The sequence below is a fragment of the Zeus faber genome, assembly GCF_960531495.2.
Source record: "Zeus faber genome assembly, chromosome: 5".
Lineage (NCBI taxonomy): Eukaryota > Metazoa > Chordata > Actinopteri > Zeiformes > Zeidae > Zeus > Zeus faber.
Window position 1 is genome coordinate 3,122,309 of NC_137192.1, and position 26,034 is coordinate 3,148,342.

Here is a 26,034-nt window from a genome sequence, read left to right on the forward strand (position 1 = left end):
ACCAAAACAAAACATTCCATAATTACCAAGAAATCAAATGCTTCTAACTGCATTGGAAAGCACCTGTACAATAACTTTGAATTAAAACAATTTTGCTGTGTTATTTCTGTTGTAGTAGGAAGCTAATGGTTAACTTAAATTATGCCTTGTGAAAGAAATATAAATTTCCCTTCCATGGAAATCTAATATTTAACATTTAATATCTAACAATTTTGGTTCTTTGCAGATATTCTTTGTCACACAACACAACACTGTTTTTATCGTATTTTCAACAGATAATTACAGCCGTTCTATTCTATTTAATTATCGTTATTACAAACAGCACAATCATACAACACTTTTACAAAACAGTGGTTCAGGGGTGTATATAATATTTGTATACTTTGCAGAATATAACAATTATTAATGGTGTTCATATATTGTAAACAATTCACCCCCATATATACTATTTTAGTAATATATATGTATAAATATGTATCTTAGTTGATCATCTTTACATTTCATAATATATCCTTGATGTTAGAAATTACATTATATCGGCATATATTTAAATATTACATAATATTATTAAAATAAATGTTATTCAATAAATATGTCAATGTATGTTCATACCTAACATTTCATATATATACACTGTATATCTTCCCTCCCCAAAGTGCCCCTTCGGTGACACAGTACACAGTTTATTTTCAGATAACGTTACATTACAGATGACATTTATGGACAACATTACAGGGAGAATCGCGAACCTCATTGTGATTTCGAAGCTTGAAATCGAACGCTCATTTCGAACGATTTTACATTTTGAATCTGAATGACACCTCTGACACCCCAGTGAACCAATCATTGCACTTCAGAGTAAAACACTGCACGCATCTGTGGTTCACATGCGGGCCGAACCGTGGGGAGCGATCCGTATGGATCACGGATCAACAACTTGTAAATATACAGTATATTAGCCAGAAGGCGCCCGCAAATAACAAAAAATGCTCAGAAGTATCTCAGAATGGGTAAAGCTTTCGCTTCGAGTATGCAGAAAATGGAATGGAGCTCAACAGCCGCAGTACCCGCAATCTATACAAAGGGATTTTTTTATTCATTTTTTTCACTTATATCTTAGTGCATACACTTCTCGATGGGTCACAGAAAAGGTGCACATTTCAAGATCCTTCACTTGGTGGGACCCCATACTGCTGTCACACGGAAGCAAACACCAGACTTGATGTGCATTGCATATCCATGCAATCAATACTCAATACTCTAGTCAATACTGCAGAGAGAGTTGGAGGTAAATTATAAGTACTACATAGTGAAGTGCCAAACAAATACCTATTCTTCCATAAATTACATGCATTCCATTTACGTTTGGGTGCCTTTTGCACTCACGTGGCTATTGCTGTTACAGTTCTCTAAACTTGTCGTCTTAAAATATTTCAAACAATAGGTGGCTGCAAATCTGGAGACAGTCCACACTGTGGAAATATCAGAGTGTCTGGGACGGCTCAAAAATTGTCTCACATCATGTCTCTGAACTGCTCCGACCTAACAAGCATCGGCCACAATGCACGATGCAGTGATTTTGATTCCGATCTCCGATCTGTTGCTGATCTCAAAAACTTGCCTGGGACAGCTAAATCATGGTAAAGTCAAGTATAAACCAACATTTTAGACCAATGTTTTGGAGTCAGGTTTTGCATACAAGGCTGTCACGCTTTAAATTATATATGTTCTTTACATATCTGAAATGCCAACTCTCAAACAACCGTGAACGATTCGTTCATCCCGAACAACATATTTGATGAAATGAAACAGGATTCAGGAATCACTGATTTTTGTGTATGATAACTGCAGCCAGGCACATGGGCATTGAATCACATACGAATAAAAGGTCGCAACCTCTTCTTAAGTTTTGATTCAGTCAGTGCGTTAATATGGCCGTTAAAGTTCCAAACTGTCATGGAAGCACCTTATTCGTGTAGAACATTTCAAATTCCGATTGACAGAACTAGACTATCCGATCATATCTCGCTAAACCGTAGCATGGATACAACCTCTGGTGTCCATTCTGTGCACAGTGCGGATGGGAAAGGAAAGGGTCATGCTTTAAACATGGAAACAGTTGAGCTGGAGCGTGTTTACATTGTGAACAGTAGCAGACAGACACACATTTGAAGTGATGATTAAACCCTGTTCATACTCAACCAAATGAAAGAGCAGAACTTTTCAATGCAAATACCGTTTCGCAGATAACTGAATTAAACATTTTAAATCAAAATAAATATTGTGTGACAATTCTCTAAAGTTTTACATTTATTTAAGGCAAATTGTTAAATAGGCAAGTGCAGCAGTGGCGTAAATGCGTAATAGAGAGAGAGCCATCCCCGCTCCACCGAAGCCCATGCTACAGCTCTGTAGAAAAGAGGTTCCCAACCACCAGTTCGCGGACATGTGCTGGGCCGCAGGACATTTGCCACCGGGCCGTGGGTGGGAATTTTTTCATGTGATCTCCTTGTGGCAGACAGCTCCGCAGAGGAGTGTGTTTTGATTGTAGATGTATTAAACTATACAGTACTATGTACTCAGTTTCCTACAAAACAAAAAGAGGACACTTTCACCTTCTTACTCCCCCCCCCCCTTCCCCACTGATTCAAGATATCATCTAATTTGGTTATTCACCTTGACTTGTCAAGAACCGATTCTCCAAAAAGAAGCAAACCTTTCATACATGCGAGCGCAGAAGGTTTCCACTGACACCGCAGACCATGTTTGTTTATCTCTACGCCTGATTCTCCGGTGCACCTGCTCATCTCGCTTTGATCTTTTTTTTTCTTCTTCTTCTTTTCCATCCGCTCAGTCGTTTTAGCAAGTTTCCAGATCGGAGGGGGGATGGTGGTGGAGCAGAACTGGTGCCTCGGGCAAAGTATAATAGTGTTTGTTCATCTGAAATGCCTTCCATTTTTGTTTGATGTATTCTGTTTCTGATTCCATGATACATGTGCGTTTATTTATTTGGGTTGGGGTTTGAATGACTCGTCTATGATTTTCAAATATTAAAGGTCTTCCTATACAAGTGTTTGCAACACTATATCTGGCTGGAGGGCAGGGAAATATTGTGTGAGAGTGTAATTTTAACAACTTAACAACTTTTTTTACCTGAAGGCGATACGTTTCCCCCTCACTTTGTTCCAACCAAGTATGATTCATTTACATCTCACTTTGTGTCCAGACTTTGATCTTTTTATGGACTTGGCAGCCTGTAGCGGGTGAACACCCAATGGTGGGAAGCCACAGCTGCGTTTTTCAGGCAACTCTTTAAAGACTGTTGTGTGCGGTTGACAAGGTTGCTTGTTTCTAGAGAAATGTTCATAAGATGGTGGTGTTCATAGTAATGTTCTTTGAAGATGCCTGTATACACTCTATATATATTGTTATATATAGAAATGAAAACACTTCACTAGCAGAGAACTTAAGGGATAGGTTCACTATTTTTCAACACAGGCCTTGTTAAAATGTTGGTGACATTCAGTTCATTTATAACCTCGCTGAATGCTTTACTATTGAGGAACTTACCACTGTCCGAGATTCTCACGGTGCTTGAATGGGGAAAACCTTTAAGTCTTAACAAAACAAAGAGAAGAAAGTTTTGATATGTGCAGTTAATTTGTAATAGCACTGATATCAAGACAGGCATGATTGAAATTAATATCATCACACATTTTGAAAATTAGAATAAACTTTTGCAATAAATCTCTCTATCTATCTAATATATATATATATTATATATATATATATATATATATATATATATATATATATATATATATATAATTTTTTTTTATATATATATAAAACACACACACACTCAGCGGCCACTTTATTAGGTACACCTTGCTAGTACCGGGTTGGACCCCCTTTTGCCTTTTTTAAGATTCGCCTTGTTAAAGTCCCCAGTCACCACCAAAGCCGCGTCGGGATGTTTGTTTTGAAGTCCGCATAACACGTCAAATAAGTCCGATAGTGCTGTGTCGGTGTCCACTTGCGGTGGAATATACATTGGTACTTTGACTTACAAGTTGAATTAGTTCCGTGACAGAGCTCGTATTTCAATCTGCTCGTATAGCAAATCAATTTTCCCTATTGAAATTAATTGAAATGCCATTAATCCGTTCTAGCCCCCAAAAAACCACCCCAATTCTCTTTTGTTAAGTGTTTTTAAATAAGAAAAATGTATTTATAAAAAACAAATATTGTATAAAAACATTATAAAACATGATAAAAAAGAATGTTGAAGAAAATCACTCTTGTTTTTCTATGAGTTCATGCTTTAATTCAATCTACATCATCCGCTTCTTCTTCTCAGCACTTACTTTCTTAGGAACCATGGTTAGAAAAAAAAACATTTGGCAAAATAACTGCACAAAAAGCACAAAACACAAAAGACGCTTCCATGGTCAGCTAATCACGTGGAGTGAATGAGTGAGATGCGGGATGTTGGTCGGATTCGCTCGCCATGCCAACTAGCGGCGGCGTACCTGAAGCTCGCTCCTCGTAACTCACATTTTTTGCTTGCAAATCAATACAAAAAATCGAAGGAACGACGGCTCGTAACTCGGAAACTCGTATGTTAGTGCACTCATAAATCAAGGTACCACTGTACTGTAAACCGCTGTAATGATGGCTGTGCTGAATTCCCGGGAGAGGTAGAATGGAGTGCATGAGATGGTCAGCTGTTCCAAGTTCGGCGAGCAGGAGCGGGAGAGAGTCTTGATGTTGTTGGAGTTACACCAGCGGCTGTTTATCATGAGGCAGACGCCTCCACTCCCGACTCTTGCGACCTGTTGGCGCGGAACACGGAGATGGACTCGGCTGGACAAATGGCTTCATCCAACACCAGTGGGTTCAGCCATGTCTCCGTCAGACAGAGGACGCAACAGTTTCTCGTATCCCATTGGAATGTAATCCTCGCTCGAAGTTCCATCTTGTTCTCCAGCGACTGAACAATAACAACAATGATGCTTGGCAGAGGTGGATAGTAAGGTTGCGTCCTCATTCTGACCCGAATGTCGCCTCATTTAAAAAAATGTATATCCACGAGTGCATCGCAGCCGTAGGAGATCAATGCCGATGAGTTTTTGGCGGACATAGTGATATAAAACGGATAGAAATGCTAAAATGTGCATAATCAACATGAAACATGTTACAAGAGGTGGGATGCCATGTGACAGGTGGGATGACAGGTGCCATTAGAATGAGATGAGCAATGTTATTCACTTCACCTGTCAGTGGTTTTAATGTTGTGGAGATCGGTGTTAATAAATATATATATAATAATACACACACACACACACACACACACACAGGTACTTCTCACTTAACGACTGAGTTCCGTTCCTACAACCAGGTCGATAAGCAAATTGGTCAATAAGCGAGGACCCGTGTTATTTCACAGTAAGTGGGCATGGCGATTGCAAACGCTAGTGTAGTGAATACTGACAGACTGAGGGAACGAGACTGAGACTGAGAACAGTGATGAGAGGAGATGTATATAGTGTATATATAGTCTTTATAGTATATGAAGGGTGATGCGTAATGAGATGCTTGACGCTGAGATGCCGCGGAATTGTACGCAGTGCACAATACAGACTGGTCAGAGAGCTGGTTCTAAGTCTGAACGGTCGTTAAACAGGTAGGTCGTTAAGTGAAGGAGTACCTGTATAGAGCTCTGACTCACTTGAAAGGCTGTAGTCACTGAGTCTCAAAGAGGTCAGGATGGGTGTTGTGAGTGCAACATGCCCCTTGTCAATTGAACTGATGTAAACTCTTAAAACGCTTGCTCTCATCCGTCTCCACTCCCGCACAGCCCAACAACTCTACCACTTGGACTTGGATCAAAGAAATCCAGCCAATCTGGAAATTTAAGGGTCAATGCTACATCACATTGCTCCCTTCTTCGACCAGTATGATAAACACTGATATTCCTGATTTTAGATTTTCTTTTTTTTGTTTCATCTGATAGGAGGGGGAGGGCGGCTATTCTTCTAAAAGTTGCTGTTGTCAACACCCACAACAGGATGTGAGGAACTCCCATCAAGCACATGGGTGACTGTAGTAGCCATGCAGCTTTGTTCCTGAGGCCTTGTATGTAAAACCACATATTTCAATACTTGAGCTGTAGAGAGAGAAAGAGGGGGAGGGAGGGGGGCAGAGCTGTCATTTCTCCTATCTGCAGCCGCCTTAGAGGTACAGCCTCAGTCTTCTTTGCTTAACACCCCCTGACAAGTCGGCTGACACCTCTGAGGGCGAGAGACAGAGAGAGGGAAAGCGAGAGAGAGAGAAAGATAGATAGATCCTTTTAATGTATTCTTAAACCCTTTCTGGAATCTCTTTCCTCTGCCAAAAAAAAAGAAAAGCCCAACCTCATGAATAAGGCATCAGGTCTCAGTCAGTAAGTGAGCGGCGAGGAGCCCCATCCATCACTGTCAGTGCGCTGCCGCTCTGCCAGTCCATCCACACACACACACACACTTTTGTAACAGGTAACGGAGGTTTGATAGCGCTGTGTTAGGATAGCGCAGTGAAGGGAGGATGTATATTTGTTTTAAAGGGGACGTGTGGGCTGGGGGTGGGGAGTGGCAGCGGTGGCACTGAGGGCGTTTTTGTCATCGGATACGTCAAAGAACCAGTGGGGGATCAAGAGACCCCCCACCAGCATGAAAGTGGTCGTCTACCTGTGAAGCTTGCTGGTACTCAAAAGCGCTTTTTAGTCTGTAATTATCCAACAGGTTCAAAGTGAATGATATTGTAATCTGCACATAATGATGCAATAACAGATGGGGTGGGGGAGGCAGGTCTGAGTAAAGTTCGAATTTTCACTGGATTTTTTTTAATTTTAGTCTTTTGATCAAATACAATCTTTACATTTTGGTTATTGCTCATTAAAATTGCCCATAGGATGGTCAATGGTGGGTGAAATATACTACAAGTCCAAGATAATCATTTAAAACTGCTAAGTTTTTTGTTTATCCAATACAGTCTTCGCAGTCTAATGACATCCGCAACAGCAGTTTACTGTCCACAACTAGCCTGACCACTGACCACAACTGACTAACTGCCCCATCAAAATTCACCGCAGCTGCCTTTCACTACTTGTGTGTGAAAGGTGGCCACTTCCACCAACAATGGAAACAGCATACAGTGTATAGAGATGCACATACATAACTTAAATACATTCAATGACTGTTTCTTAGTGTCAGCTAAGACGTATCTCATATGGGATTTCTTACGAAATTACCAGTTACAGCTATAACTAATTATAGCATACGATAACAGTTATGTCATAACATTGTGGCATCATAACATTTATTGACTAAAATGGACTTTAAATGTATTTGACAAAAATAAATATGATGGAAATGTCGTGGAATGCAAACAGGAACCGACTTTTTGCTAATGTATTTCTCTGTCAGTCTGCGGTAATTGTGGACAAACAGCTGTCCTGCATGCTCTGCCCACATCGCTGCTACAGTACAATCCGCTCTTGCAGGTTTTGGCCTCAATAACATCTGCAGAACATGTCCGCTTCCCTCATAATGGAAGCGATGCAAGTCCTGGACTTACCAGCCTGTTCCATCAGACCTCTACAACACATCCAGAATTCCACCACCTGTCTAGTGTTCAAGCAAATTAAATTCTCTCAAGTCCCACCCTCCTGCGATCACTTCACTGGCTTCTCATCTCTTCTTGGATGAAATTATGCTGGTACTCTGCTGCAAAACCATACCTCAAACTTCCTCTCCATACCTACAATCACTGGTCAGGTTCCAATGTGTGGCTCAATGCACATCTCCTAAAGAAAACCACTGCTCACTTTCAGGTTCATGTTTGTCCTGAATGTCATAATTTAGTCCATTACTCATTCTTTTGTTTTGTGGAAAAAATACAAATGCCAGAACATTTGCCTCAAGTTGAAGTTCAAGTTTAAGAGATTATTCATCACATACATATACATACGATCATAGATATATGCAGTGAAAAAATTCTGTGTTTGTATTTCTTTGGTTGTATGGAACACAAGGACTCTATTTCACAAATAATGGGACAAGGACAATAGGTGTAAGGTACAGTTAACAACAGCCTCGCCTTTTTTTCTCTTCTTTGAGTTGATTTACTGAATCGTTCCACCACAGCATTGAGACAGTCAATTTATCCAAAAATAGAGTAACCCTATCCTCTATTTTCAAGACTTCCTGGCTTGTTGTTCCCTATTTTTAAACAAAAGCCTTATTAAAATATTTGTGTCCATCAGTTATAACTGTTCATGGCACAACTCACTAACCGCTTTTGTATTGAGAAACGTTGAAACGTTTTTTGGAGTTGCAGCAATACATCTGAAGCAAAACATAAACTACAATAAAAAATAGGTTGCCTTCACTGTTGGCAATGAAAAAACGAAGCACTGCAACTTCCTGTTTCTAGTTTCTTACATTCACACCTATACATCCTCGAAAAGCCTGATTAAAAAAGCCTGATTTACTTTTTGAAATAACATGTGAAAACTGTCTGACTATATTCTGAGATTCCCGTCTCCAGAAAGGAGATGTGCATTTATTTTCAGATGTTTGATCGATCAGAGAGTGTTCTGCTCTACTATGCAACGCTCTACTGCTTGTGCTGTGAACCATTGTAAATAATAGGAACCAATATCTTAATAAGGTCTGGGTTGGAAAGTAGAGAACATATCCTTTAAGATATCATAGTTTACAGTGCATGAAATAAATGCTATAAATAAATATAGCTGCAGGCAGCAATACAATGGGTCCAGTTTAGTCACATTAGGTACGTATTACAGGTTTCCGAGCTTCCATAATCGGAGGTTTCACAAATCTGTGCTCTGTGATTATAAGCGCGGATGTTTGGAGCAGACCGTGGGACCCTCGCCGACCGTATCAGACCAGACCTCCTTCTGCGGGGATGGGGGCCGCGCCGGGCTTGGGTTGGGAGGAGGGTGAGTTCGAGTTAAAATCGGCGTTTCAGGAAGACCCGTTTGAGGAAGACTCGTTGGATCTGGGGGGGGGCTCATCCCTACTGTGTGCTTCCCGGTTGGAGTGTGCCAAAGCCAGGGACAGAGCGGAGGAAGCACCGGCGCTCCTGCAGTATGGTTGGCTATCTGTGTCACATGATTGTTTCTCTGATCTGTCCTTATTTTTCAGAGGTGTTCCGGGTACATGAACACATCATGGACTCGCATAGTTTGTATATTATGACTTAAATTATGAGTCCTGCAAGTAAGGAGGGACACAACGTCGCATCTAACACAGAGTTAAATGCAAACAGAATGGTTTTATTTACAGAAAGCGCAAAATAGAAAATATGAATTGAACAGCCCCGCCAAAGTCAGTCAGGTAAGACACATACACACACACACGCACACACATGAAACAAAGCAATGGAGTCTACACTACTTAACTTGCACGATGCAACTGGACGTTTGTAGACACAACCAGCAAATATATATACTGTATATAAGACGTTGGATGATGATGTCACAAAGCATCTTACTCAACAATGTCATCTCGCTCCACCACCCGACCGGCAGTTTTTGAACCTCGGTGTGTCGGCAATGCATGAACGTTCAGCTACTTCTGGTCAGGTTAAGAAGTTTTTTTTACTAATTCCTGCTCTGAATGTGGATCGATATGGATGAAACTATAACCTTGAGTGGTCTGTGACGTCCCGGTTCTAACGAGACCTCAACCATGTTCGTCTGTCCATTGGTTGCGGTGTTCCTTTTATAGCCCGAAAAATGCCAAGAAGAAGAATAAAAATCTGAACAATAACAAGGCTGGACTCTTAATAATAATAATAATAATAATAATAATAATAATAATAAAAACAATATTACTTACATTATATTTGGCCAGTCTTATTTAAGGATTTCAGCATCACTCTGGACTGGTTTATTACTGTGCCCTTTCTCAGGGATCATATCAATGCCTCTTATAATTCTAATAAAGATCATTCTGAATCTCTGCCAGTATAATCATTTGCTCAGATGCATCGATGAACACTCACTCGGCTCTCATTTGCCGCGCCAAATCCAAACTCACATAATGATGAATTGCTTACCGTTAATATGGAGAGCTATTTTGTAGTTCATTATCTACCTCATCTTGTTTTGCACCATTACAGAATGTGAGGTCCTGTATTCCCTGTACCACATCCTGCTATAAAGGACTTGTGTGTTAGCATGTTGAACTGTCAACATAGCAATGAATCTTCATGTTCCTCTGGATGAAGAGCTGTTAGGTTTGCATAGGCAGATCATCCATTGTGCCCTGGAAAATAAAGTGATTCTCCAACCGGATTCTGAGCAGAGTAAACAACTAGACATGCCCATCACATATACACATATATATATATATATATATATATATATATATATATATATATATATATATATATATTCACACATATATCAGCTACTTTTATCTATGTGAAATGTAAAAAGAAAATGTAATCCCCAATAGCGGTTGCGACTATATGAGGATTTTATTTCATCCTGTGCTCGTAAAACAACAACAAAAAAATCTATTAGACTGAGGATCTTTAATGGGTGGCAGAAATGATCTCAACTCTAATGTCTCGGTAAGAACTGCCATAAGTCATCTCCGCCATGGCTTTGAGCTGCTAGAGGCGCTTTTGGAAAAGCCCCGGGACTGTGTCAAGTAGCATGCTGCAAGTCTAGAGCTATGCATAAAATCACAGCTATCATTAGGGGGTGCCGAGCATTATCAGAGCAAGCACTGAGGAGCATGGGTGGCTAATGACAAAATGTACTGTATGTCTGCAGGGAGGGATAACTGGCAAATTGCATTGTTGAGGAATTACTTTTTGGTAGCACATTTACTTTTTTTTTTACCCCTAGAGAACTGCTCAGTGCTTCTTTAAACTATAACGAACAAACCTTTGCTTTCTACTAAATGTCTTTAAAACAGAGTGCCGTAATATGATCTCATACAATCTCATTGGAGATTATAAATAATTTAACAGTAATCAGTATCATAATCTAATCATGATCAGTAAATTTCCCTGCGTGTCCACGACCAAGATAGTGACAGGCTGCTAACGGTGTTAGCTCAATGCAACTTGCCTAACTCCCGTGAAGTTTGGGATATCACCTCCAGAACCTTAAAAGCAGAGATATTTAAGCAATAGGTCAATGGTCTTTGAGTGAAAATAAAAACAACATCTGTGTAAAGTGAAGCCTCAATTGAAATCACATTCAACCCTTTAATTGTTTGATTGAGAGCAAGCAAAGACTGCCTTTAGCTTCCAGAACCAGCAATGTCAGTAGAGTAGACTAGAGTAGAGTAGAGAAGAGTAGAGTAGAAGGAAAGTTCTGTTTTGGATTTGGCCAAACAGTGTGGACCTTCTAAAGAAACACAAGAAATAATCTTTAATGGATCTTATCATTTTTGTGTCCTACTTTGTTTAAATTAATATCTTTTTAGCCGCTACTCTAGCTCTCAGTCTCTGCGTACCTAGAGAGAGAGCGCAAGGGACATAACTCCTTTTACAGGTTTCCAGACCAACAGCACTGCTGCCTTACGACCACCAACCCCTCCTCCTGGAGCGACCAGCTGCTGTGGGCCGAATTCGCCCACAACACCTCCTCCGGCCTGTCGCACTTCCACTGCTCTCTAGGCTACCAACCCCCACTGTTCCCTGCCCAGGAGGCTGAGATTGCCGTATCCTCCATCCAGTCCCACATCCAGGAGGACGTGGAAGAGGGCCCGCTCTGCCTTACTCCAGGCATCCACCAGGTCCCAGCGGCAGGCGAACCAGCACCGCGCCCCCGCCCGCACGTACGTCCCCAAACAGAAGGTGTGGCTCTCCACCAAGGACTTGCCCCTCAAGGTGGACTCCAGAAAACCTGCTCCCCGGGATGTTGGTCCCTTCCCCATTGAGTCCATCATCAACCCCTGAGCCGTATGTCTCCACCTTCCTCTGTGTTGACATAACCTTACATGTGTCCCTGCTCAAGCTGGTGGTCTCCAGCCCCCTCTCCCCCCCGCACCATCGACGATCACCTGGCCTACACAGTGCGGCGCCTGCTGGACGTGCTGTGCCAGGGGAAGGGCCTTCAGTATCTTGTGGACTAGGAGGGGTTCTACGCTACTGGGTCCCTGGAAACATCCTGGATGCCTCCCTCATCCAGAATTTCAACCACACTTGCCTTCACGGTTCCAGGTGTCCACCAAGTGGCGCCCCTAGAGGGGGGGTACTGCTAGTTCCACGGCCTCCCAGCGCCACTAGAGGCAGGTCTTGCCCCATCCGCTGCTCCTCCCTTTAGCCAGTTTCACACACCTGGGATCAACGACCTTCATCACCCACACAGTATTTATTCTCCAGCTCCCCAGTCACTCATTGCCAGACCGTCAACTAGCTTACCCAAGTTGTACTGCTACTGGCCAGTTCCAAGCTCTTAGTTCCTAGCTCCTAGTTTATGTCACCTTGTTTCATCTTGCCCTAATCTTAATCTGTCCCCCACCCCCCCTTGCCCCTCTACAAATTTAAGTTATTTATCATTATGAACTTGTTTGTCTCCTCGACCAAGCCTGTCCATCCAGCCCGGCTCCTCGTTTCTCCACCTGAATCCTAGACCCTCCTGCCCTGCTCCATCCCTACCCGACTGGATCCCTCCTGCCATCTCCACGGTATTGTCTAATAAATATCTTTCGTGTAACCCCCTGTCGGCCTCCCCATCTCTGTGTCGTGCATTTGGGTCCTTCGTAGCTCCGGTCGTAACACACAATCCTTTTGTGAGTTTCCCCGGAATATTCAAATAAATACAATATTTTATGTAATTAGAAAGGAAGTATTTTATTTTTATATTTAATTAAATATTAGCTAATATTCACAATTTAATATTTGTTTATTTATATTGTCATCACAATATTGACTATTCTTCATTAACTCTACATTCACACTGCAGGCAAAAATGGCCCAAATCGACATTTTCTGCTCATATGTGACTCTGACATGATTTTATTTATTTTTTTCCATGATAGTGGGAACAGCACAAACCACATGGAATCTGATATTTTCATTTCTGAATTGGGCCACTTTCATATGTGGTCCCAAAATCGGATCTAGGTCTGAAATTTTGCAATGCAATCTCAGTCTGAATCAAATCAAATCAGAATTCATGCGACTTTTACTCTACTATCACTCTCGAGCAGGGGCACCTTTTTATTATCACGGATCAGACCACAGTGCACAAAATGTTGGGAGGGTGTGAGAGTGACTGTTCACGGACCAGGGGGTGGCTGAGTGTCTCCCTGTTATGAAAATAAATACATCTCCAATAAAAGAGTATTAGGGTCACGCAAAAAAGTACCCCTGTGTTTCGAAAATAAACTCTGAATTCCGCCCCCAACCGGGGCTGCCTGCCACCATTAAGGAGTCTATACAGCTCGGGGAGGGGAAATAAACAAATACACAAATAGGCCGACTCGGCGAGAGGGCACCCACACTCGTGCATTTTAAGAAGAGCACCCGCTCTAAAGATAGTGTGTCTGGAATGTAATATTGGCCACATTTAAAAAAAAAGAATGTGAACAGCCAAACAAATAAATTTGGTCTGAGCAATAAATCCAAATTGAGCACTAAGGCTTGCAATGTGAATTTAGCCTCAAGCTGTAGTTTTCCAAGCAACTTTCAGCTTTAGGCTTTTTAAAAGTGACATTTGTTTGCCTGACAAACAATTCACAAGTCTTTTCTTCCTCCAAGCGTTTTCCACCAATCATGACACTGCATAATAGTGCCAAAACCATTGATGAAGACATGGCAGCTCCCCAAAAGTGAAGGCAAAATATATTGATTGCCCCCTGGTGGCTGGCTGCAGTATGGGTGTTAGGAGTCTGTTCATACTGATATAGGCTTACTATATAATTCTTCCTGCTGAGAGGCTTATCTCCCAGGACACTGTCCTAAATTATGGACAGTCTTGAGGAGAGGTCTCACCACAAATCTCTCTTTTGTTAAGTAGCCTGAATTTTAGCACCACAGAGGAAGTTAAAACCTGGAGCATGCTGTGATCTCACAAGAACCTGGAAGTGAGTACAGATCAAACATGGCGGTGCCCAGCTGCACAATCTAAACACTGACAATCTGCTCAGACAAATAAAGCAATTTAAAAAAAAAAGCATCCACTCAAAAATACCTTATTCACTCAGCAAGCCACCACACTAAGCAAACCAAAGTGGAAGACCTCTTGCTCCCTGGGACTGTGGTTGCTCCCAGTGCTTCCAGCTTCTCTGGGGGGTCTTCTGTGGCTGCAGGGTTGGGTGCTCGGGGCTTTCCTGTAGCCGTGGGCAGGCCCTCCACGACATAATACTAACCTTATACACTGGAACCAATTGATCCTGTCCTGTACACACACACACACACACACACACACACACACACACGCACACACACACACACACACACACACACACACACACACACACACACACACACACACTTTAAATGCAACCCAGCACCCTCCCGGTTGCATCCCTCTCCTTTTCTTCCTCACTTACTGCCATAACTATGACAGAAAGAGGCCACATGCTCAATTGCGGTTCCAGTTTTTCTGGACCGAATTAACTCCGTTTTTTCAATAGATGTGGTTGTCCGATGTTCATGTTTTTCTGTGTACATATTTGTTTCTATGTTTATCCATGTACATGTTATTGTTTGGTTATATGTTTATTTGTCTTATCAGTGGTGATTGTCCCCCTCTTAGGGAAGTTGTTTATAGACCCAAACATGGTAAAATAGTTCTCCAAAGAGTCGCTTTGCAGGTTGAGAACTTGAACTCTACTTGCTCTCTCTGCAACTCTGTCCTAGATGCAATAACATACAAATACTCTGTGTTGTATGCCCAGCATGCTGACAGCAAAGGTTCAAAAATGAAAACAAAAAATGGAAGTGGAAGACCTCGAGGATTATATTGATCTGTACTGGAGTGGCGATAGTGGCGCCGCCCCTAGAGGTCGCCTGCGCCGGCGCTCCGGTTGACTCTTGCACTTTTTAGTATTTTTTTCCATTCTTTATCATCATGCAGTTCGCGTACCGGCAAAACAGATCCACAAATGAGGCGGTCTCTCAGGTACTGCACACCACGCTCACGCACCTGAATGGACAGAAGGGGGCCTATGTGAGAATGCTGTTCATCGATTATAGTTCAGCTTTCAACACCATAGTCCCACCAGACTGGCTGTCAAGCTGAAGGAGCTCGGACTGAATGCTCTGCTGTGCGCCTGGATCCTGGACTTCCTCACAGCCCGCCCCCAGGTGGTCAGGGTGGGGAAGCACATGTCAAGCACCCTCACCCTGCATACAGGATCCCCCCATTCTTTATCATAATGTACGTCAAAAAAAGCATCGACAGTTACCTCATACGACCACGATGCACTCATGGATATAAAATTTCCCTAAACGAACCACTTTGGGACTTTTTATCCGTGGAAGCAGAGTGGCCGGCGGAAATCCTATGCGGGAACACTCTCACAACAACAACAACAAAAATGGAGCCGCTGTTCCACGATCGGGCCCACGGAGGAAGCACCGAGGTAAACGAGGCAGCATTCGGTTCAGAATGAGGACGCAACGTTACTGTCCACCTCTGCCAAGCATCCTTCATGCCAACGTCCAGTCCCTGGAGAACAAGATGGATGAACTTCGAGCGAGGATTAAATTCCAGCGTGACACGAGGAGCTGTTGCGTCCTCTGTCTGACGGAAACATGGTTGAACCCACTGGTGCCGGATGAAGCCATACGTCCAGCCGAGTTCTTCTCCGTGTTCCGCGGCGACAGAACGGGAGAGTCGGGGAAATCCAAAGGTGGAGGCGTCTGCCTAATGGTAAAAAAACGCTGGTGAAAACGCCAACAACACCAAATTCCTCTCCCACTCCTGCTCGCCGAACCTGGAACAGCTGACCATCCTCTGCCATCCATTTTATCTCCCCCGGGAATTTAGCACGGTCATTATTACAGCCGTTTATATCCCACAGCAAGAAAATACCGACGCAGCTCTGTCGGTTCTGTACGATGTGTTTTGCGGATTTCAGAACAGACATCCCGATGCGGCTGTGGTGGTGACTGGGGACTGGGGACAGGGCCAACCTTAAAAAAGTTCTGCCTAATTTCCACCAACACATCACGTGTGCCACCAGGGGAGATAGAACTTTGGACCATTGTTACACACCTTACAAGAACGGATACAAGACCGTCTTGCTCCATGCTTTCGGGAAATCTGACCACGCCACGATCTCGCTGGTTCCTGTTTACAGGCCTCTGATCGCACGAGAACTGGTGGTGACGAGGGTTGTGAAGCGGTGGACGGACCAATCGGATGCTGCGCTTCAGGACGCTCTGACTGACGTAGACTGGGACATTTTCCAATCAAGTTCAAGTGACGTCAGCGAGTTTACGGAGGTTGTAGTAAGTTTTGTAACTACGCTAGCGGATAATATCGTTCCCACGGTGAAAGTTCGGATATTCCCAAACCAGAAACTATGGGTTGATAAATCCATCCGCTGTGCTCTGAATGCTCGCACGGCCGCTTACAACGACGGTCTTGTACCTCGAAATATGGACAATTACAAAGCGGCGTCGTACAATCTGCGGAGGGCGGTGAAGGACGCTAAACGGACGTACAGAGAGACTGTGGAGCTACAGATGGAGCGGGGGGACACAAGACGCTTGTAGCAGGGGCTGCGGACTATTACGAATTACAACAGCTGCTCCTCCCCAGCCACGAGTGTGGACGCCTCCCTAGCCAACCAACTGAACTCCTTTTATGAGCGGTTCGAGTCTGGCAACAACACCGCCATCTCGCCGGCTAATTGGAGTTCCACCGCTGGGGATGAGCATGCACTCTCAGTGTCCGTGCACGAGGTCAGGAGGGCTTTGATGCGGGTGAACACCAGGAAAGCTGCGGGCCCAGATGGCATATCTGGGCGAGTACCGAAGACCTGTGCTAACCAGCTAGCTCGGTGCTCACTACAATATTCAACATCTCCCTGGCTGAATCAGTGGTCCCGTCCTGCTTCAAGAGGTCCACGGTCGTTCCTGTCCCGAAGATCGCCTCTCCTGCCTGCCTGAATGACTACCATCCGGTGGCCCTCACCTCGGTGGTCATGAAGTGTTTCGAGAGGCTGATTAAGGATTATATCTGCTCTCCCTCCCCCGCACCTTGGACCCGTTGCAGTTTGCGTACCGGCAAAACAGATCCACAGATGAGGCGGTCTCTCAGGTACTGCACACCAAGCTCACGCACCTGAATGGCCAGAAGCCTAATGCTGTTCATCAATTATAGTTCAGCTTTCAACACATTCCCCACCAGACTGGCTGTCAAGCTGAAGGAGCTCGGACTGAATGCTCTGCTCTGCTGTGCGCCTGGATCCTGGACTTCCTCACAGCCCGCCCCCAGGTGGTAAGGGTGGGGAAGCACATGTCAAGCACCCTCACCCTGCATACAGGATCCCCCCAGGTCTGCGTCCTCAGCCCCCTACTGTACTCCCTGTACACACATGACTGTGTGGCCAGGTCCAGCTCCAACACCATCATAAAGTTTGCTGACGACACCGTGGTCGTGGGCCTGATCACCGACTGCGACGAGAAGGCCTACCGTGAGGAGGTGGCTGACCTGTCACTCTGGTGCCAGGTCAACAGCCTCCACCTGAACGTCAGCAAAACTAAGGAGCTGATTGTGGACTTTAGGCGAGGATCACAATCGAGGACACACGCGCCCTTGATGATTAATGGGACTTCTGTTGACAGGGTGAGCAGCTTAAAATACCTGGGAGTCCACATCACAGAGGACTTAACATGGACTGTACACACAGACACTCTGGTGAGAAAGGCGAGGCAGCGTCTTTACCACCCCAGGCAGCTGAGGAAATTCCAGGTCTCGGTGAGGATCCTCAAGTCATTCTACTCTGGAGCAGTGGAGAGCATCCTGACAGGCTATATATATTATTGCCTGGTTTGGGAGCTGTACTGCTCAGGACAGGCGGGCCCCTGCAGAGGTTGGTGCGTTCAGCTGAACGTACCACTGGAACTACCCTCCCCCCCTTGCAGGAGTTATACATCAGGAGGTGTAGTAGCAGAGCCCGCAGGATCATGAAGGATCCTCATCACCCCAACAACGGACTGTTCCAGCTGCTGCGGTCAGGCAAGCGCCTCCGCAGTCACACAGCGAGAACAGAGAGACTGAGACTGAGTTTCTTCCCGCAAGCCATTAGAACTGTCAATGCTGACCTCACCAGGGGTCCTAACCGAGCCATACACTAGGCTCCACTACCTACTGTACTGTATTAGCATACTGTACCGCATACTGTGTCACTGTTCAGGGTTGTTCGTGATGCCGTATTGCTGCGCCGTACTGTTGTATACTGTGCTGTATTATCCCAAACACTACCTCACTCTATTCACATTCACATGCCACCCCCTATTCAGGTAAGTCCTCTCTTATGTGGGCGTGCTCTTAGCTAGGTGCAACCCTAATCACATGAGCAGCAGTATTCACCTATTTATGGTCCTGCCCTTGAAGTGTTAGCTTCAAGCGTTGGCCCATTTGTAGTCGCTCTCGTGTGAAGACGCACGTCTACCTCTGCACGTCAACCGAGGCAAGGACACCGAACAAGGCAAACCTGCCTTCTTTCTCTCACTCCATACAAAATGTGCTACTACCGCATCACTACAATTTCAAGGTCACCCAGAAAGCCTCGTTATACCATACGCCGATGCGATCCGGGTAACCTCAGGTCCCTGCAGCAAACATCTTCTGCAAAGACCTTCTCTGTTGGCTTGTGGAATTGTCGATCTGCAGTTAACAAGGCAGACTTCATTTCTGGTCATGCCAACCACCTCTCCTTGGAGCTCCTTGCTCTCACTGAAACATGGATTAAACCGGAAGATAGCGCAACCCCGGCTGCACTCTCCACTAACTAAACATTCTCCCACACATCCAGACCATCTGGCCGTGGTGGTGGGACTGGCCTGCTAATTTCCAACACATGGAAATTTAATCCACTGCTTCCTTTAAACAACTTTACGTCCTTTGAATATCACGCCGTCTTGGTGACTGCTCCGGTGAAAGCCTATGTGGTCGTCATCTACCGTCCACCAGGACAACTAGGTGACTTCCTACATGAGCTTGACACCCTGCTGTCATCAATTCCTGAGCATGAGTGTCCCATGCTCGTCCTCGGAGACATGAACATCCACTTGGACAGTGCGAGCTCGGCTGACTTCCTGTCTTTGGTTCGCTCGTTCGACCTAAGACAGGTCCCGACTCCACCGACTCACAAGGCTGGCAAAGAGCTTGATCTCATTCTTGCTCGGAGCTGCACCACGGACAACCTATGGGTCACTCCTCTTCATCTCTCTGATCACTTCTTCATCCACTTCAATGTCCAGCTACCAAAACAACGCCCCACCTCCCCACCCATGGTTACTATCCGCAGCAATCTCCACAACTTGTCTCCCACCCACTTCTCCTCTGTGCTCTCCTCTTCTCTTCCACCCCACGGCACTTTCTCCTCTCTGCAGGTTAATGATGCCACTGACTCCCTCTGCTCCACCTTGAGCTCATGTCTGGATAGCCTGTGTCCACTATCCACCAGACCTGCTCGATCAACCCAGTCGCACCCTTGGCTGACTGACATCCTCCGGACAACGCGCACTGACCTCAGAGCAGCCGAGAGGAAATGGCACAAATCCAAAACAATTGAGGATCTTGCAAGCTACCAGACACTGCTGTCCTCCTTCTCTTCCAGCATCACTGCTGCCAAGAAGGCCTTCTTCAACGATAGGATCAACGGTGCCACAGACACACGTAAGTTATTCGCCACCTTCAAGTCTCTGCTTTACCCTCCACCACCTCCCCCAGCTACTAACCTCACTGCTGACTGCCTTGCCTCCTTTATTACTAACAAAGTGGCAGCCATCAGCAGCCAATTCACTAAACAACTTACTCACAATCTGTCTTCTCCAGCCCTAGGCTCATCGTTCCCTGGTTTCACCCCCCTCGCTGAAAGTGAGGTATCTAAACTACTAACATGTAGCCGTCCTACTACCTGTCCGCTAGATCCGATCCCATCTAACCTCCTGCAAGCCATATCACCGACTATCACCCCGGCAATCACACATGTGATTAATTCTTCCCTAACTTCCGGCACCTTCCCTTCCGCTTTCAAAGCGGCTCGGGTCGCACCACTGCTCAAAAAACCCTCACTCGATCCCAATCAAGTAGAAAACTATCGGCCGGTCTCTCTCCTCCCATTCCTTTCCAAAACCTTAGAGAGGGCGGTCTCTAGACAGGTTACAGAGTACCTGTCAAGAAACAACCTTCTTGATACACTTCAATCTGGCTTCAAAAGTGGTCACTCCACCGAAACAGCCCTGTTGTCTGTGACAGAGGCCTTAAAAACTGCTAGAGCTGCTGCCAAATCCTTGGTTCTCATTCTGCTAGACTTATCAGCTGCTTTTGACACTGTCAATCACAGCATACTCCTGTCCTTACTCTCAAGTGTGGGCATAACGGGCAGTGCACTTTCCTGGTTCGAATCTTACCTTACTGGGCGCTCGTTCAGTGTGACATGGCGAGGCCAGCTGTCTGTGCCTCACAACCTCACCACAGGGGTGCCCCAAGGCTCGGTGCTAGGACCCCTCCTCTTTGCCATATACACCACCTCACTGGGCCCGATCATCCGCTCACATGGCTTTTCATATCACTGCTATGCGGATGATACTCAACTCTATCTGTCCTTCCCGCCCGACGACCCTACTGTCACGACACGGATCTCGGATTGTCTCGCTGACATATCCACATGGATGAAGGATTATCATCTTCAACTAAATCTGGCGAAAACGGAACTGCTGGTCTTCCCGGCCAAACAAGGTATTTATCACAACATTGATATTAAAATTGACTCTCTATCTCTTGTTCCTACCAAGGCTGCAAGGAATCTCGGTGTCATTATTGATGACCAACTGACATTCTCGGACCATGTTGCCGCCGTCTCCCAGTCCTGCCGCTTCGCACTACTCAACATCCGAAAAGTCAGGCCGTACCTGACCCAATATGCCACTCAACTGCTGGTACAAACCTTGGTGATGTCCCGTCTCGACTACTGCAACGCCCTCTTAACAGGCTTACACTAATCTCTGTCGCAATGTAGCTTGAATGTTATTCTCCCTTGTAAGTCGCTTTGGATAAAAGCGTCTGCTAAATGACTAAATGTAATGTAATGTAATGTTTGTCTAATAAATCCTGGAAATAAAGGGGGAAGTGCCACACACAAAAATAAATCTTGAAATAAAAGAAAGAAAAACCACACACAAAAATAAATCTTGAACCAAGCGGAAGAAAGTCCTTATCGTTTACCAAGCGCCCACAGCATTGACTTCATATTGCCATAATTGGCAGACTGCATAGGAGTTCAATAGTGTGTGCATTGTTCTTGCTGGAGTGAGGATAAGATGCGGATACACCATGCAGAAGGCTCCTAAAACTAAAAGTGGTGATACATGATATAATTCACAATTTTGGGGCAATAACACATATTATTAACAGTTAAGTCAGGTCCTGTCGGTGGATGCTAGGGGGAGCCCAAATGGGACAATCGTTTCATCGCAATCAAAATCTGTCACATTCCCAGTTTTGTCATTTCCTGTCCCCCAAAGTCGAGAACAGTCATGCACTTCACAAAATTACCTAGGGAGAGACATTATAGTCATTACACATTGATTTGCACATTATTTCAATCCAATTTTGCTCCTAGGGAAATTTCCACCCCTTCCCCTGTCTGCACCTCTATAGACAGAAATCATCAGGGGACAGGTGTGTAGTGACAGGGAACTTCTAGGTAAAAACAGTGATTTGTCTGTTGCTGTCACCAAGACCTTGTAGTTGAGGTTTCATCCAAATCATTCCACATACTAAAACTATCTGGAACACATACTTCTGTGTGTATACTGTATATAATAAGCTACCAACAGAGTTAAGATGTCGTTTCAATCGCTATGTCACAAGGATCTCGCGGTTTAAATTCAATCCAAATCGATCCACATTGGGAGCACATATCAGTGAAAAACCAAACAAATTTGACTCAAAATATTCAGTTGGTCTTGGTTAACTGACACTTTTGAGCCGAATTGTTCAGTTGGTCTTGGTTAACTGACACTTTACATTTCATTCTAAAATGAACGTTTGAGATTTACAGTAAGAGGCTTTATGACGTCATTATATTATTTATTGTAAATGTACAGAGTCCAATTGAGAGTGTCCAGTTGGACCGTGTCCAGTGTGTGGTCTCGACTCTGTCACTTTGTAGTTTTTAGACGTTACCAAACTATCGATTTACATATATATTTATATAGCTTCTTAACTGGTACAGTAGTTGTCTGTAGATCTGTTAAATTGATATTTTAAATCTGAGGTCTACATTAATTTGCCGGATGAATGAAAAAAAAAAAAAATCCTTAAATAATTGTCCCCCGAAAACACTGAAATATGCGACTCAGTGATGCGTTCAAGATTCAGCGAGGGAAATTGAAGCTGTGCAATGGAAATTACCCACAGAAATACCACAATGTTTTTTTTTATTATTTAATTGTTAACAATTCATGGAAATGTAACTTACTGAAAATATAATAAAGTAAAAAACTCAAATAAATGACATGCCTGACACGGCACCAAGTGGCCACCCATCACTGAGAGTGCAGCTCTATTTCCATGGACAACATGCTGAGTTCTAAGAATGAGAAGTTGTGGTTTACATGGATGGTTGTTTTAAAGAAAGGAGGGTTGTTCTGTGGAGACCGCATAGTGGTTGCTCCTTGTGATGAGCAACCAGGAGACTACAGACTCAGCCTAGGGGGGGAGCCCATGCTGCGTTGAAATACAGTAAACATGGAAAACCGTGCTGTGTTTCAGAGAACCCGGGAAACGGTAAAAAACACCCAACATGACTAAACTGGACCCTTTGTGTTGCTGTCTGCACTATAATTTATTTCTTATCATTGGTTGGTTCTGAGAAAAGACCAGGTTTGGTATAAAAGGGATTCTGTATACTAAGAAAGTACTAGGGTAGCTCTGGGACCACTAGAGGATTGCCTAGTGGGCCATAAATACTAAAAAAAAGTAATGCATTAAAGGGAAAAGCAGGGAGAGAGGCTGAACCAATACCAAATCCTGTAGACCAAGGAGCACAAAACATACGATTTATGTTCACAAATTATGGACCGGGAGCTGTTAACAGTTGCATGTCTGGGTAGCGCGTTTGCTACCCAGGTTCCTTACAAGGATGCGTGACACAGGGTTAGCAGAGCAGAAGCACCAGCACGGCGGGTTTTATTGTTCACAGTTATAGACAGAAAACACCCTAGTGCGGATCATTTAACGAGGACAACAATTTAAGTACTGGCTCCGATCAGGGTGCCTCCAGATCCCGCACATTCCCTGCAAGACAAACAGACATATAAGAAACCTTCCCAGCTGCTGTGATTGGCCAGTCTTTCAATTCGCAACTGGCACAGAGGCAGAGAGTGTTGAGCCGTTCCTAACCAGTCAAGCTGCTCACTGACCCGGGGCATTGGGTACATGTCAAATTTTGACACCTCGTTCACCCCCCGGTAGTCTACACAAAAATTGACTGTCCCAAAGGGCTTGTTAACTAGCACGATGGGGTTACACCCGTCACTAGTAGACTCCTCTTTTACCCCCATTTTCAGCATGGCCTTCAATTCTGCCTGCACAATTTTGCATTTGTGCTCAGGCTGTTGGTACGGCCAGGTGTGTACTTTCGCCCCAATTGTTGTATCTACGTGGTGCTGTATGAGAGACGTGCGGCCTGGCAGGGAAGAGAATACATCAGCAAACAGTTGCTGTAAGGCGGCCACATCTGCCGCCTGTCCCAGCGAGAGATGGTCATGTAAAAGGGGCGGGGTCTGATTGGTAGCTCTTGGAACCTCCGTCCCAACTCGTCTCTCCCAATCATCGAGATGGCCAGCGAGACAGACGCCCCCTCTCCCCACGCCTTTAAGAGGTTGAGGTGATACACCTTGTAACGGGTGTGGTTAGGACCCAATTGCAGCACAAAGACGGGCAGGGATATTTGGTAATGTCTTTGATTTGTAGAGCAGACGGAAGACAGGCAGGGGGCAGGCAGGATACATTGTCGGGGACAGGCAGGTTCGATAACGAGGAGTACAGACAGAAGACAGGCGGGGGGGCAGGCAGGATACGTTGTCGGAGTGAGGCAGAGTTGGTAGCGGGGAATCAGTCCAGAGAACGCTGGAGAGTCTGGTGCACGCATCGAGGACAATCTGGCAATGGGTGACTGGTGAGAGAGGCATATATAGTGGTTAGATTGCAGATCTGGAACAGTTGTGTGCGCAGGTGAATAGAGTTGGGCTAATGGGACAGGTAAGGAGAGGGAGGGGAACGTAGAAGAAGGCGGAGATCATGACGGACACCCCCCCCTCAAGGGACAGCTCCTGACGTCCCAAACAAACAAAAGAGGAGGGGAGGAAAAAAAAAGAAAATAACACCAAAAGTCCATGCAGGTTGGGAGGAGGGGGTCCGGAGGAGGGCTAGTACTCGTCGGAGACCCCGTCCATCTCCACATTCTCCGCTAAACGGGCCACATGATCCTCATCGGAGGAGGGACCCCCATGGTCGACATCCTCCGCCTCTGAAACATCGCTGGAGGACGCAGACAAGAGAGGCCGGTCTGGAGGGCTGGTCAGGATGGTGCTGATGGAACCTCCTGATGAGGGTGTGGTCCAGAATGTGCCTCACAGGGACCCAGAACCTCTCCTCCGGGCCGTAACCCTCCCAATCCACCAGGTATTGCAGGCCTCTCCCAGGAGACGGCAGACAGAAAAGGCAGGACCCCCGTCAATGAAGCGCGGAGGAGGCGGGAGAGGCGCCAAGGAGACCAGAGCACTCTCCCGGACTGGCTTGACCTTGGACACGTGGAAGGTGGGATGGAAGCGCATGGACCTGGGGAGTTTGAGCCGCACTGCCGTTGACAACCTTCTCGATCTTGAACGGGCCGATGAACCGAGGAGCCAGCTTCTTAGAGTCTACCTTCAGGGGGAGGTCCTGGGTGGAGAGCCAGACCTTCTGGCCTGGCTGGTACGGGGCCTGGAAGCGGCGACGGTTGGCGGCAGAGGCGCTGGGCCAGCGGCTCGGAGGAGGGCGGACCGGCACGGGTCCAGGTCCTGCGACAACGGCGAATGAAGGCTTGGACGGACGGGCAGAAAGCCTCCCTCTCAAGGGCCGGGAACAGAGGCAGTTGGAAGCCGTAGGCACACTGGAAGCAGGAGAGGCCTGTGGCCGACCTGGTCAGGGTGTTGTGGGCATATTCCACCCACAAAAGCTGCTCAGACCAGGACACAGGTGTTGAGACGTCATGCAGCAGTGAAGTCTCCATCTCCTGGTTCTTCCGCTCCGTTTGGCCGTTGGACTGGGGGTGGTACCCTGAGGACAGGCTGACGGTGGCCCCCAGGAGCGAACAGAACTCCCTCCAGAAGACCGAGGGGAACTGGGGACCCCGGTCGGATACAACATCTACCGGGATGCCATGGAGGCGGAAAACGTGATACAACAGTAGCTTGGCGGTGCCCTTGGCCAACGGGAGCTTCGGTAGAGGCACAAAGTGAGCCATCTTGCTGAACCTATCCACCACGGTGAGGATGCTAGTGTTACCACTAGACGGTGGCAGACCGGTGACGAAGTCCACGGAGATGTGAGACCAGGGGCGATGAGGAACTGGCAGTGGGTGTAGAAGACCGGCAGGAGCAAGAAGAGAGGGTTTGTGCTGATTACAGGTGGGGCAGGCATTGACGAACCCTCGGACGTTCTCACCCAGGGAGGGCCACCAAAAGCGTCGCTGGACAACCTCTTTCGTCCGCTGGATCCCCGGGTGGCAGGTGAGTCGGGAGTTGTGGGCCCACTGGAGAACCTCGGAC